This window comes from Antedon bifida, chromosome 6, assembly GCF_963402885.1.
Source record: "Antedon bifida chromosome 6, ecAntBifi1.1, whole genome shotgun sequence".
Classification (NCBI taxonomy): domain Eukaryota; kingdom Metazoa; phylum Echinodermata; class Crinoidea; order Comatulida; family Antedonidae; genus Antedon; species Antedon bifida.
The window spans coordinates 8,754,342-8,766,624 of NC_136231.1; the positions used below are offsets into that span (position 1 = coordinate 8,754,342).

At 37.2% G+C, this 12,283-nt stretch overlaps 26 non-coding genes across 26 annotated transcripts; all 26 read left to right on the forward strand.

Moving 5' to 3' along the window:
- Positions 1–434: 434 nt before the first annotated feature.
- Positions 435–553, forward strand: LOC144847133 (5S ribosomal RNA). The gene has a single exon (XR_013613705.1). It is a non-coding gene; the product is annotated as a 5S ribosomal RNA (ribosomal RNA).
- A 238-nt stretch (positions 554–791) lies between these two features.
- Positions 792–910, forward strand: LOC144846346 (5S ribosomal RNA). The gene has a single exon (XR_013612967.1). It is a non-coding gene; the product is annotated as a 5S ribosomal RNA (ribosomal RNA).
- A 118-nt stretch (positions 911–1,028) lies between these two features.
- On the forward strand, positions 1,029–1,147 carry LOC144846348 (5S ribosomal RNA). The gene has a single exon (XR_013612969.1). It is a non-coding gene; the product is annotated as a 5S ribosomal RNA (ribosomal RNA).
- A 583-nt stretch (positions 1,148–1,730) lies between these two features.
- LOC144846980 (5S ribosomal RNA) lies at positions 1,731–1,849 on the forward strand. The gene has a single exon (XR_013613557.1). It is a non-coding gene; the product is annotated as a 5S ribosomal RNA (ribosomal RNA).
- A 238-nt stretch (positions 1,850–2,087) lies between these two features.
- Positions 2,088–2,206, forward strand: LOC144846563 (5S ribosomal RNA). The gene has a single exon (XR_013613176.1). It is a non-coding gene; the product is annotated as a 5S ribosomal RNA (ribosomal RNA).
- A 118-nt stretch (positions 2,207–2,324) lies between these two features.
- On the forward strand, positions 2,325–2,443 carry LOC144847057 (5S ribosomal RNA). The gene has a single exon (XR_013613631.1). It is a non-coding gene; the product is annotated as a 5S ribosomal RNA (ribosomal RNA).
- Positions 2,444–3,026: 583 nt separating this feature from the next.
- Positions 3,027–3,145, forward strand: LOC144847145 (5S ribosomal RNA). The gene has a single exon (XR_013613716.1). It is a non-coding gene; the product is annotated as a 5S ribosomal RNA (ribosomal RNA).
- Positions 3,146–3,383: 238 nt separating this feature from the next.
- LOC144846349 (5S ribosomal RNA) lies at positions 3,384–3,502 on the forward strand. Its single transcript, XR_013612970.1, has one exon. It is a non-coding gene; the product is annotated as a 5S ribosomal RNA (ribosomal RNA).
- Positions 3,503–3,620: 118 nt separating this feature from the next.
- On the forward strand, positions 3,621–3,739 carry LOC144846350 (5S ribosomal RNA). Its single transcript, XR_013612971.1, has one exon. It is a non-coding gene; the product is annotated as a 5S ribosomal RNA (ribosomal RNA).
- A 583-nt stretch (positions 3,740–4,322) lies between these two features.
- On the forward strand, positions 4,323–4,441 carry LOC144847157 (5S ribosomal RNA). The gene has a single exon (XR_013613727.1). It is a non-coding gene; the product is annotated as a 5S ribosomal RNA (ribosomal RNA).
- A 238-nt stretch (positions 4,442–4,679) lies between these two features.
- LOC144846351 (5S ribosomal RNA) lies at positions 4,680–4,798 on the forward strand. Its single transcript, XR_013612972.1, has one exon. It is a non-coding gene; the product is annotated as a 5S ribosomal RNA (ribosomal RNA).
- A 581-nt stretch (positions 4,799–5,379) lies between these two features.
- Positions 5,380–5,498, forward strand: LOC144845985 (5S ribosomal RNA). Its single transcript, XR_013612622.1, has one exon. It is a non-coding gene; the product is annotated as a 5S ribosomal RNA (ribosomal RNA).
- Positions 5,499–5,736: 238 nt separating this feature from the next.
- Positions 5,737–5,855, forward strand: LOC144846352 (5S ribosomal RNA). The gene has a single exon (XR_013612973.1). It is a non-coding gene; the product is annotated as a 5S ribosomal RNA (ribosomal RNA).
- Positions 5,856–6,436: 581 nt separating this feature from the next.
- LOC144845997 (5S ribosomal RNA) lies at positions 6,437–6,555 on the forward strand. Its single transcript, XR_013612633.1, has one exon. It is a non-coding gene; the product is annotated as a 5S ribosomal RNA (ribosomal RNA).
- A 238-nt stretch (positions 6,556–6,793) lies between these two features.
- LOC144846353 (5S ribosomal RNA) lies at positions 6,794–6,912 on the forward strand. The gene has a single exon (XR_013612974.1). It is a non-coding gene; the product is annotated as a 5S ribosomal RNA (ribosomal RNA).
- Positions 6,913–7,030: 118 nt separating this feature from the next.
- LOC144846354 (5S ribosomal RNA) lies at positions 7,031–7,149 on the forward strand. Its single transcript, XR_013612975.1, has one exon. It is a non-coding gene; the product is annotated as a 5S ribosomal RNA (ribosomal RNA).
- Positions 7,150–7,732: 583 nt separating this feature from the next.
- On the forward strand, positions 7,733–7,851 carry LOC144846008 (5S ribosomal RNA). Its single transcript, XR_013612644.1, has one exon. It is a non-coding gene; the product is annotated as a 5S ribosomal RNA (ribosomal RNA).
- A 238-nt stretch (positions 7,852–8,089) lies between these two features.
- LOC144846355 (5S ribosomal RNA) lies at positions 8,090–8,208 on the forward strand. The gene has a single exon (XR_013612976.1). It is a non-coding gene; the product is annotated as a 5S ribosomal RNA (ribosomal RNA).
- A 118-nt stretch (positions 8,209–8,326) lies between these two features.
- On the forward strand, positions 8,327–8,445 carry LOC144847058 (5S ribosomal RNA). The gene has a single exon (XR_013613632.1). It is a non-coding gene; the product is annotated as a 5S ribosomal RNA (ribosomal RNA).
- A 583-nt stretch (positions 8,446–9,028) lies between these two features.
- Positions 9,029–9,147, forward strand: LOC144846020 (5S ribosomal RNA). Its single transcript, XR_013612655.1, has one exon. It is a non-coding gene; the product is annotated as a 5S ribosomal RNA (ribosomal RNA).
- A 582-nt stretch (positions 9,148–9,729) lies between these two features.
- LOC144846031 (5S ribosomal RNA) lies at positions 9,730–9,848 on the forward strand. The gene has a single exon (XR_013612666.1). It is a non-coding gene; the product is annotated as a 5S ribosomal RNA (ribosomal RNA).
- Positions 9,849–10,086: 238 nt separating this feature from the next.
- LOC144846356 (5S ribosomal RNA) lies at positions 10,087–10,205 on the forward strand. The gene has a single exon (XR_013612977.1). It is a non-coding gene; the product is annotated as a 5S ribosomal RNA (ribosomal RNA).
- A 118-nt stretch (positions 10,206–10,323) lies between these two features.
- LOC144846357 (5S ribosomal RNA) lies at positions 10,324–10,442 on the forward strand. Its single transcript, XR_013612978.1, has one exon. It is a non-coding gene; the product is annotated as a 5S ribosomal RNA (ribosomal RNA).
- A 583-nt stretch (positions 10,443–11,025) lies between these two features.
- On the forward strand, positions 11,026–11,144 carry LOC144846981 (5S ribosomal RNA). The gene has a single exon (XR_013613558.1). It is a non-coding gene; the product is annotated as a 5S ribosomal RNA (ribosomal RNA).
- Positions 11,145–11,382: 238 nt separating this feature from the next.
- On the forward strand, positions 11,383–11,501 carry LOC144846564 (5S ribosomal RNA). The gene has a single exon (XR_013613177.1). It is a non-coding gene; the product is annotated as a 5S ribosomal RNA (ribosomal RNA).
- A 118-nt stretch (positions 11,502–11,619) lies between these two features.
- On the forward strand, positions 11,620–11,738 carry LOC144847059 (5S ribosomal RNA). Its single transcript, XR_013613633.1, has one exon. It is a non-coding gene; the product is annotated as a 5S ribosomal RNA (ribosomal RNA).
- Positions 11,739–12,283: the final 545 nt, after the last annotated feature.

Below are 12,283 nucleotides of genomic sequence, written 5' to 3' on the forward strand. Positions count from 1 at the left end.
TCTGGTGTCGTACACCTGTGTTTATCTTTTTAATAATCCTAAAATATAGTCTTTTTTAAATATTTACATTTTGACAAAATGTGTATATACTGTTGATGATAGTATAAGTAAATAAATTCAAACTGTAACCGAAGTTAATCGAAAGTTTTTCAATTAAACTGCCTTGAAAACAACGGTTCTCGTCCGATCATTGAAGTTAAACAAGTTGTTGTTCAAAGACATGTTTGTTGTTGTATGTTGCTGCTGTGGTGTGACCGTACAAACGTCACTGTACTACGCGGGCGTCCACTTGTGTGCGCGTTTGCTTCTTAGCAACAAAGCGGCCTGAAGCTTTTGTACATGCCGCTATTGTGTTATGCTTCTTTGTACAGTGTTATTGTTTCTTTTATATTGTCTTTTTATTAATTAAAAAACGCCCAACTCAGTAACCGAATGTCTACGACCATACCACGTTGAAAACACCGGTTCTCGTCCGATCACCGCAGTTAAACAACGTCGGGCCTGGTTAGTACTTGGATGGGAGACCGCCTGGGAATACCTGGTGTCGTAGACCTATGTTTAACTTTTTTTAAATTATACTAAACAAAGTTTATTTTACCTTTCAATTATGTGTTTCTTGAACAGAAGTGTGTGCAAATACAAAAGTCATGGTTTCAGCAGCTGCTAATTTGAATCCTAGAAAATGTTCTATAATAAATTCCAAAAGTATTAGGTTATAGGATATATGTGTTTGTAGAGATTAAGACAGTGACTATAAGATCTCTATAATCTTGAACCGCAAGTTAACGAATGTCTACAACCATACCACGTTGAAAACACCGGTTCTCGTCCGATCACCGCAGTTAAACAACGTCGGGCCTGGTTAGTACTTGGATGGGAGACCGCCTGGGAATACCTGGTGTCGTAGACCTATGTTTAACTTTTTTAAATTATACTAAACAAAATTTGTTTTACCTTTCAATTATGTTTTTATGACAGTAACAATAAGATCTATCTAAGGTATAATCTTGAACCGCAAGTAACCGAATGTCTACAACCATACCACGTTGAAAACACCGGTTCTCGTCCGATCACCGCAGTTAAACAACGTCGGGCCTGGTTAGTACTTGGATGGGAGACCGCCTGGGAATACCTGGTGTCGTAGACCTATGTTTAACTTTTTTTTAAATTATACTAAACAAAGTTTATTTTACCTTTCAATTATGTTTTTATGACAGTAACTATAAGATCTATCTAAGGTATAATCTTGAACCGCAAGTAACCGAATGTCTACAACCGTACCAGGTTGCCTGGGAATATCTGGTGTCGTACACCTGTGTTTATCTTTTTAATAATCCTAAAATATAGTCTTTTTTAAATGTTTACATTTTGACAAAATGTGTTTATACTGTTGATGATAGTATAAGTAAATAAATTCAAACTGTAACCGAAGTTAATCGAAAGTTTTTCAACTAAACTGCCTTGAAAACAACGGTTCTCGTCCGATCATTGAAGTTAAACAAGTTGTTGTTCAAAGACATGTTTGTTGTTGTATGTTGCTGCTGTGGTGACCGTACAAACGTCACTGTACTACGCGGGCGTCCACTTGTGTGCGCGTTTGCTTCTTAGCAACAAAGCGGCCTGAAGCTTTTGTACATGCCGCTATTGTGTTATGCTTCTTTGTACAGTGTTATTGTTTCTTTTATATTGTCTTTTTATTAATTAAAAAACGCCCAACTCAGTAACCGAATGTCTACGACCATACCACGTTGACAACACCGGTTCTCGTCCGATCACCGCAGTTAAACAACGTCGGGCCTGGTTAGTACTTGGATGGGAGACCGCCTGGGAATACCTGGTGTCGTAGACCTATGTTTAACTTTTTTTAAATTATACTAAACAAAGTTTATTTTACCTTTCAATTATGTGTTTCTTGAACAGAAGTGTGTGCAAATACCAAAGTCATGGTTTCAGCAGCTGCTAATTTGAATCCTAGAAAATGTTCTATAATAAATTCCAAAAGTATTAGGTTATAGGATATATGTGTTTGTAGAGATTAAGACAGTGACTATAAGATCTCTATAATCTTGAACCGCAAGTTAGCGAATGTCTACAACCATACCACGTCGAAAACACCGGTTCTCGTCCGATCACCGCAGTTAAACAACGTCGGGCCTGGTTAGTACTTGGATGGGAGACCGCCTGGGAATACCTGGTGTCGTAGACCTATGTTTAACTTTTTTAAATTATACTAAACAAAATTTGTTTTACCTTTCAATTATGTTTTTATGACAGTAACAATAAGATCTATCTAAGGTATAATCTTGAACCGCAAGTAACCGAATGTCTACAACCATACCACGTTGAAAACACCGGTTCTCGTCCGATCACCGCAGTTAAACAACGTCGGGCCTGGTTAGTACTAGGATGGGAGACCGCCTGGGAATACCTGGTGTCGTAGACCTATGTTTAACTTTTTTTTAAATTATACTAAACAAAGTTTATTTTACCTTTCAATTATGTTTTTATGACAGTAACTATAAGATCTATCTAAGGTATAATCTTGAACCGCAAGTAACCGAATGTCTACAACCGTACCAGGTTGCCTGGGAATATCTGGTGTCGTACACCTGTGTTTATCTATTTAATAATCCTAAAATATAGTCTTTTTTAAATGTTTACATTTTGACAAAATGTGTTTATACTGTTGATGATAGTATAAGTAAATAAATTCAAACTGTAACCGAAGTTAATCGAAAGTTTTTCAATTAAACTGCCTTGAAAACAACGGTTCTCGTCCGATCATTGAAGTTAAACAAGTTGTTGTTCAAAGACATGTTTGTTGTTGTATGTTGCTGCTGTGGTGACCGTACAAACGTCACTGTACTACGCGGGCGTCCACTTCTGTGCGCGTTTGCTTCTTAGCAACAAAGCGGCCTGAAGCTTTTGTACATGCCGCTATTGTGTTATGCTTCTTTGTACAGTGTTATTGTTTCTTTTATATTGTCTTTTTATTAATTAAAAAACGCCCAACTCAGTAACCGAATGTCTACGACCATACCACGTTGAAAACACCGGTTCTCGTCCGATCACCGCAGTTAAACAACGTCGGGCCTGGTTAGTACTTGGATGGGAGACCGCCTGGGAATACCTGGTGTCGTAGACCTATGTTTAACTTTTTTAAAATTATACTAAACAAAGTTTATTTTACCTTTCAATTATGTGTTTCTTGAACAGAAGTGTGTGCAAATACAAAAGTCATGGTTTCAGCAGCTGCTAATTTGAATCCTAGAAAATGTTCTATAATAAATTCCAAAAGTATTAGGTTATAGGATATATGTGTTTGTAGAGATTAAGACAGTGACTATAAGATCTCTATAATCTTGAACCGCAAGTTAACGAATGTCTACAACCATACCACGTTGAAAACACCGGTTCTCGTCCGATCACCGCAGTTAAACAACGTCGGGCCTGGTTAGTACTTGGATGGGAGACCGCCTGGGAATACCTGGTGTCGTAGACCTATGTTTAACTTTTTTAAATTATACTAAACAAAATTTGTTTTACCTTTCAATTATGTTTTTATGACAGTAACAATAAGATCTATCTAAGGTATAATCTTGAACCGCAAGTAACCGAATGTCTACAACCATACCACGTTGAAAACACCGGTTCTCGTCCGATCACCGCAGTTAAACAACGTCGGGCCTGGTTAGTACTTGGATGGGAGACCGCCTGGGAATACCTGGTGTCGTAGACCTATGTTTAACTTTTTTTTAAATTATACTAAACAAAGTTTATTTTACCTTTCAATTATGTTTTTATGACAGTAACTATAATATCTATCTAAGGTATAATCTTGAACCGCAAGTAACCGAATGTCTACAACCGTACCAGGTTGCCTGGGAATATCTGGTGTCGTACACCTGTGTTTATCTTTTTAATAATCCTAAAATATAGTCTTTTTTAAATGTTTACATTTTGACAAAATGTGTTTATACTGTTGATGATAGTATAAGTAAATAAATTCAAACTGTAACCGAAGTTAATCGAAAGTTTTTCAACTAAACTGCCTTGAAAACAACGGTTCTCGTCCGATCATTGAAGTTAAACAAGTTGTTGTTCAAAGACATGTTTGTTGTTGTATGTTGCTGCTGTGGTGACCGTACAAACGTCACTGTACTACGCGGGCGTCCACTTGTGTGCGCGTTTGCTTCTTAGCAACAAAGCGGCCTGAAGCTTTTGTACATGCCGCTATTGTGTTATGCTTCTTTGTACAGTGTTATTGTTTCTTTTATATTGTCTTTTTATTAATTAAAAAACGCCCAACTCAGTAACCGAATGTCTACGACCATACCACGTTGAAAACACCGGTTCTCGTCCGATCACCGCAGTTAAACAACGTCGGGCCTGGTTAGTACTTGGATGGGAGACCGCCTGGGAATACCTGGTGTCGTAGACCTATGTTTAACTTTTTTTAAATTATACTAAACAAAGTTTATTTTACCTTTCAATTATGTGTTTCTTGAACAGAAGTGTGTGCAAATACAAAAGTCATGGTTTCAGCAGCTGCTAATTTGAATCCTAGAAAATGTTCTATAATAAATTCCAAAAGTATTAGGTTATAGGATATATGTGTTTGTAGAGATTAAGACAGTGACTATAAGATCTCTATAATCTTGAACCGCAAGTTAACGAATGTCTACAACCATACCACGTTGAAAACACCGGTTCTCGTCCGATCACCGCAGTTAAACAACGTCGGGCCTGGTTAGTACTTGGATGGGAGACCGCCTGGGAATACCTGGTGTCGTAGACCTATGTTTAACTTTTTTAAATTATACTAAACAAAATTTGTTTTACCTTTCAATTATGTTTTTATGACAGTAACAATAAGATCTATCTAAGGTATAATCTTGAACCGCAAGTAACCGAATGTCTACAACCGTACCAGGTTGCCTGGGAATATCTGGTGTCGTACACCTGTGTTTATCTTTTTAATAATCCTAAAATATAGTCTTTTTTAAATGTTTACATTTTGACAAAATGTGTTTATACTGTTGATGATAGTATAAGTAAATAAATTCAAACTGTAACCGAAGTTAATCGAAAGTTTTTCAATTAAACTGCCTTGAAAACAACGGTTCTCGTCCGATCATTGAAGTTAAACAAGTTGTTGTTCAAAGACATGTTTGTTGTTGTATGTTGCTGCTGTGGTGACCGTACAAACGTCACTGTACTACGCGGGCGTCCACTTCTGTGCGCGTTTGCTTCTTAGCAACAAAGCGGCCTGAAGCTTTTGTACATGCCGCTATTGTGTTATGCTTCTTTGTACAGTGTTATTGTTTCTTTTATATTGTCTTTTTATTAATTAAAAAACGCCCAACTCAGTAACCGAATGTCTACGACCATACCACGTTGAAAACACCGGTTCTCGTCCGATCACCGCAGTTAAACAACGTCGGGCCTGGTTAGTACTTGGATGGGAGACCGCCTGGGAATACCTGGTGTCGTAGACCTATGTTTAACTTTTTTTAAATTATACTAAACAAAGTTTATTTTACCTTTCAATTATGTGTTTCTTGAACAGAAGTGTGTGCAAATACCAAAGTCATGGTTTCAGCAGCTGCTAATTTGAATCCTAGAAAATGTTCTATAATAAATTCCAAAAGTATTAGGTTATAGGATATATGTGTTTGTAGAGATTAAGACAGTGACTATAAGATCTCTATAATCTTGAACCGCAAGTTAACGAATGTCTACAACCATACCACGTTGAAAACACCGGTTCTCGTCCGATCACCGCAGTTAAACAACGTCGGGCCTGGTTAGTACTTGGATGGGAGACCGCCTGGGAATACCTGGTGTCGTAGACCTATGTTTAACTTTTTTAAATTATACTAAACAAAATTTGTTTTACCTTTCAATTATGTTTTTATGACAGTAACAATAAGATCTATCTAAGGTATAATCTTGAACCGCAAGTAACCGAATGTCTACAACCGTACCAGGTTGCCTGGGAATATCTGGTGTCGTACACCTGTGTTTATCTTTTTAATAATCCTAAAATATAGTCTTTTTTAAATGTTTACATTTTGACAAAATGTGTTTATACTGTTGATGATAGTATAAGTAAATAAATTCAAACTGTAACCGAAGTTAATCGAAAGTTTTTCAATTAAACTGCCTTGAAAACAACGGTTCTCGTCCGATCATTGAAGTTAAACAAGTTGTTGTTCAAAGACATGTTTGTTGTTGTATGTTGCTGCTGTGGTGACCGTACAAACGTCACTGTACTACGCGGGCGTCCACTTCTGTGCGCGTTTGCTTCTTAGCAACAAAGCGGCCTGAAGCTTTTGTACATGCCGCTATTGTGTTATGCTTCTTTGTACAGTGTTATTGTTTCTTTTATATTGTCTTTTTATTAATTAAAAAACGCCCAACTCAGTAACCGAATGTCTACGACCATACCACGTTGAAAACACCGGTTCTCGTCCGATCACCGCAGTTAAACAACGTCGGGCCTGGTTAGTACTTGGATGGGAGACCGCCTGGGAATACCTGGTGTCGTAGACCTATGTTTAACTTTTTTTAAATTATACTAAACAAAGTTTATTTTACCTTTCAATTATGTGTTTCTTGAACAGAAGTGTGTGCAAATACCAAAGTCATGGTTTCAGCAGCTGCTAATTTGAATCCTAGAAAATGTTCTATAATAAATTCCAAAAGTATTAGGTTATAGGATATATGTGTTTGTAGAGATTAAGACAGTGACTATAAGATCTCTATAATCTTGAACCGCAAGTTAACGAATGTCTACAACCATACCACGTTGAAAACACCGGTTCTCGTCCGATCACCGCAGTTAAACAACGTCGGGCCTGGTTAGTACTTGGATGGGAGACCGCCTGGGAATACCTGGTGTCGTAGACCTATGTTTAACTTTTTTAAATTATACTAAACAAAATTTGTTTTACCTTTCAATTATGTTTTTATGACAGTAACAATAAGATCTATCTAAGGTATAATCTTGAACCGCAAGTAACCGAATGTCTACAACCATACCACGTTGAAAACACCGGTTCTCGTCCGATCACCGCAGTTAAACAACGTCGGGCCTGGTTAGTACTTGGATGGGAGACCGCCTGGGAATACCTGGTGTCGTAGACCTATGTTTAACTTTTTTTTAAATTATACTAAACAAAGTTTATTTTACCTTTCAATTATGTTTTTATGACAGTAACTATAAGATCTATCTAAGGTATAATCTTGAACCGCAAGTAACCGAATGTCTACAACCGTACCAGGTTGCCTGGGAATATCTGGTGTCGTACACCTGTGTTTATCTTTTTAATAATCCTAAAATATAGTCTTTTTTAAATGTTTACATTTTGACAAAATGTGTTTATACTGTTGATGATAGTATAAGTAAATAAATTCAAACTGTAACCGAAGTTAATCGAAAGTTTTTCAACTAAACTGCCTTGAAAACAACGGTTCTCGTCCGATCATTGAAGTTAAACAAGTTGTTGTTCAAAGACATGTTTGTTGTTGTATGTTGCTGCTGTGGTGACCGTACAAACGTCACTGTACTACGCGGGCGTCCACTTGTGTGCGCGTTTGCTTCTTAGCAACAAAGCGGCCTGAAGCTTTTGTACATGCCGCTATTGTGTTATGCTTCTTTGTACAGTGTTATTGTTTCTTTTATATTGTCTTTTTATTAATTAAAAAACGCCCAACTCAGTAACCGAATGTCTACGACCATACCACGTTGAAAACACCGGTTCTCGTCCGATCACCGCAGTTAAACAACGTCGGGCCTGGTTAGTACTTGGATGGGAGACCGCCTGGGAATACCTGGTGTCGTAGACCTATGTTTAACTTTTTTTAAATTATACTAAACAAAGTTTATTTTACCTTTCAATTATGTGTTTCTTGAACAGAAGTGTGTGCAAATACCAAAGTCATGGTTTCAGCAGCTGCTAATTTGAATCCTAGAAAATGTTCTATAATAAATTCCAAAAGTATTAGGTTATAGGATATATGTGTTTGTAGAGATTAAGACAGTGACTATAAGATCTCTATAATCTTGAACCGCAAGTTAGCGAATGTCTACAACCATACCACGTTGAAAACACCGGTTCTCGTCCGATCACCGCAGTTAAACAACGTCGGGCCTGGTTAGTACTTGGATGGGAGACCGCCTGGGAATACCTGGTGTCGTAGACCTATGTTTAACTTTTTTAAATTATACTAAACAAAATTTGTTTTACCTTTCAATTATGTTTTTATGACAGCAACAATAAGATCTATCTAAGGTATAATCTTGAACCGCAAGTAACCGAATGTCTACAACCATACCACGTTGAAAACACCGGTTCTCGTCCGATCACCGCAGTTAAACAACGTCGGGCCTGGTTAGTACTAGGATGGGAGACCGCCTGGGAATACCTGGTGTCGTAGACCTATGTTTAACTTTTTTTTAAATTATACTAAACAAAGTTTATTTTACCTTTCAATTATGTTTTTATGACAGTAACTATAAGATCTATCTAAGGTATAATCTTGAACCGCAAGTAACCGAATGTCTACAACCGTACCAGGTTGCCTGGGAATATCTGGTGTCGTACACCTGTGTTTATCTTTTTAATAATCCTAAAATATAGTCTTTTTTAAATATTTACATTTTGACAAAATGTGTATATACTGTTGATGATAGTATAAGTAAATAAATTCAAACTGTAACCGAAGTTAATCGAAAGTTTTTCAATTAAACTGCCTTGAAAACAACGGTTCTCGTCCGATCATTGAAGTTAAACAAGTTGTTGTTCAAAGACATGTTTGTTGTTGTATGTTGCTGCTGTGGTGACCGTACAAACGTCACTGTACTACGCGGGCGTCCACTTGTGTGCGCGTTTGCTTCTTAGCAACAAAGCGGCCTGAAGCTTTTGTACATGCCGCTATTGTGTTATGCTTCTTTGTACAGTGTTATTGTTTCTTTTATATTGTCTTTTTATTAATTAAAAAACGCCCAACTCAGTAACCGAATGTCTACGACCATACCACGTTGAAAACACCGGTTCTCGTCCGATCACCGCAGTTAAACAACGTCGGGCCTGGTTAGTACTTGGATGGGAGACCGCCTGGGAATACCTGGTGTCGTAGACCTATGTTTAACTTTTTTTAAATTATACTAAACAAAGTTTATTTTACCTTTCAATTATGTTTTTATGACAGTAACTATAAGATCTATCTAAGGTATAATCTTGAACCGCAAGTAACCGAATGTCTACAACCGTACCAGGTTGCCTGGGAATATCTGGTGTCGTACACCTGTGTTTATCTTTTTAATAATCCTAAAATATAGTCTTTTTTAAATATTTACATTTTGACAAAATGTGTATATACTGTTGATGATAGTATAAGTAAATAAATTCAAACTGTAACCGAAGTTAATCGAAAGTTTTTCAATTAAACTGCCTTGAAAACAACGGTTCTCGTCCGATCATTGAAGTTAAACAAGTTGTTGTTCAAAGACATGTTTGTTGTTGTATGTTGCTGCTGTGGTGACCGTACAAACGTCACTGTACTACGCGGGCGTCCACTTGTGTGCGCGTTTGCTTCTTAGCAACAAAGCGGCCTGAAGCTTTTGTACATGCCGCTATTGTGTTATGCTTCTTTGTACAGTGTTATTGTTTCTTTTATATTGTCTTTTTATTAATTAAAAAACGCCCAACTCAGTAACCGAATGTCTACGACCATACCACGTTGAAAACACCGGTTCTCGTCCGATCACCGCAGTTAAACAACGTCGGGCCTGGTTAGTACTTGGATGGGAGACCGCCTGGGAATACCTGGTGTCGTAGACCTATGTTTAACTTTTTTTAAATTATACTAAACAAAGTTTATTTTACCTTTCAATTATGTGTTTCTTGAACAGAAGTGTGTGCAAATACAAAAGTCATGGTTTCAGCAGCTGCTAATTTGAATCCTAGAAAATGTTCTATAATAAATTCCAAAAGTATTAGGTTATAGGATATATGTGTTTGTAGAGATTAAGACAGTGACTATAAGATCTCTATAATCTTGAACCGCAAGTTAACGAATGTCTACAACCATACCACGTTGAAAACACCGGTTCTCGTCCGATCACCGCAGTTAAACAACGTCGGGCCTGGTTAGTACTTGGATGGGAGACCGCCTGGGAATACCTGGTGTCGTAGACCTATGTTTAACTTTTTTAAATTATACTAAACAAAATTTGTTTTACCTTTCAATTATGTTTTTATGACAGTAACAATAAGATCTATCTAAGGTATAATCTTGAACCGCAAGTAACCGAATGTCTACAACCATACCACGTTGAAAACACCGGTTCTCGTCCGATCACCGCAGTTAAACAACGTCGGGCCTGGTTAGTACTTGGATGGGAGACCGCCTGGGAATACCTGGTGTCGTAGACCTATGTTTAACTTTTTTTAAAATTATACTAAACAAAGTTTATTTTACCTTTCAATTATGTTTTTATGACAGTAACTATAAGATCTATCTAAGGTATAATCTTGAACCGCAAGTAACCGAATGTCTACAACCGTACCAGGTTGCCTGGGAATATCTGGTGTCGTACACCTGTGTTTATCTTTTTAATAATCCTAAAATATAGTCTTTTTTAAATGTTTACATTTTGACAAAATGTGTTTATACTGTTGATGATAGTATAAGTAAATAAATTCAAACTGTAACCGAAGTTAATCGAAAGTTTTTCAACTAAACTGCCTTGAAAACAACGGTTCTCGTCCGATCATTGAAGTTAAACAAGTTGTTGTTCAAAGACATGTTTGTTGTTGTATGTTGCTGCTGTGGTGACCGTACAAACGTCACTGTACTACGCGGGCGTCCACTTGTGTGCGCGTTTGCTTCTTAGCAACAAAGCGGCCTGAAGCTTTTGTACATGCCGCTATTGTGTTATGCTTCTTTGTACAGTGTTATTGTTTCTTTTATATTGTCTTTTTATTAATTAAAAAACGCCCAACTCAGTAACCGAATGTCTACGACCATACCACGTTGACAACACCGGTTCTCGTCCGATCACCGCAGTTAAACAACGTCGGGCCTGGTTAGTACTTGGATGGGAGACCGCCTGGGAATACCTGGTGTCGTAGACCTATGTTTAACTTTTTTTAAATTATACTAAACAAAGTTTATTTTACCTTTCAATTATGTGTTTCTTGAACAGAAGTGTGTGCAAATACCAAAGTCATGGTTTCAGCAGCTGCTAATTTGAATCCTAGAAAATGTTCTATAATAAATTCCAAAAGTATTAGGTTATAGGATATATGTGTTTGTAGAGATTAAGACAGTGACTATAAGATCTCTATAATCTTGAACCGCAAGTTAGCGAATGTCTACAACCATACCACGTCGAAAACACCGGTTCTCGTCCGATCACCGCAGTTAAACAACGTCGGGCCTGGTTAGTACTTGGATGGGAGACCGCCTGGGAATACCTGGTGTCGTAGACCTATGTTTAACTTTTTTAAATTATACTAAACAAAATTTGTTTTACCTTTCAATTATGTTTTTATGACAGTAACAATAAGATCTATCTAAGGTATAATCTTGAACCGCAAGTAACCGAATGTCTACAACCATACCACGTTGAAAACACCGGTTCTCGTCCGATCACCGCAGTTAAACAACGTCGGGCCTGGTTAGTACTAGGATGGGAGACCGCCTGGGAATACCTGGTGTCGTAGACCTATGTTTAACTTTTTTTTAAATTATACTAAACAAAGTTTATTTTACCTTTCAATTATGTTTTTATGACAGTAACTATAAGATCTATCTAAGGTATAATCTTGAACCGCAAGTAACCGAATGTCTACAACCGTACCAGGTTGCCTGGGAATATCTGGTGTCGTACACCTGTGTTTATCTATTTAATAATCCTAAAATATAGTCTTTTTTAAATGTTTACATTTTGACAAAATGTGTTTATACTGTTGATGATAGTATAAGTAAATAAATTCAAACTGTAACCGAAGTTAATCGAAAGTTTTTCAATTAAACTGCCTTGAAAACAACGGTTCTCGTCCGATCATTGAAGTTAAACAAGTTGTTGTTCAAAGACATGTTTGTTGTTGTATGTTGCTGCTGTGGTGACCGTACAAACGTCACTGTACTACGCGGGCGTCCACTTCTGTGCGCGTTTGCTTCTTAGCAACAAAGCGGCCTGAAGCTTTTGTACATGCCGCTATTGTGTTATGCTTCTTTGTACAGTGTTATTGTTTCTTTTATATTGTCT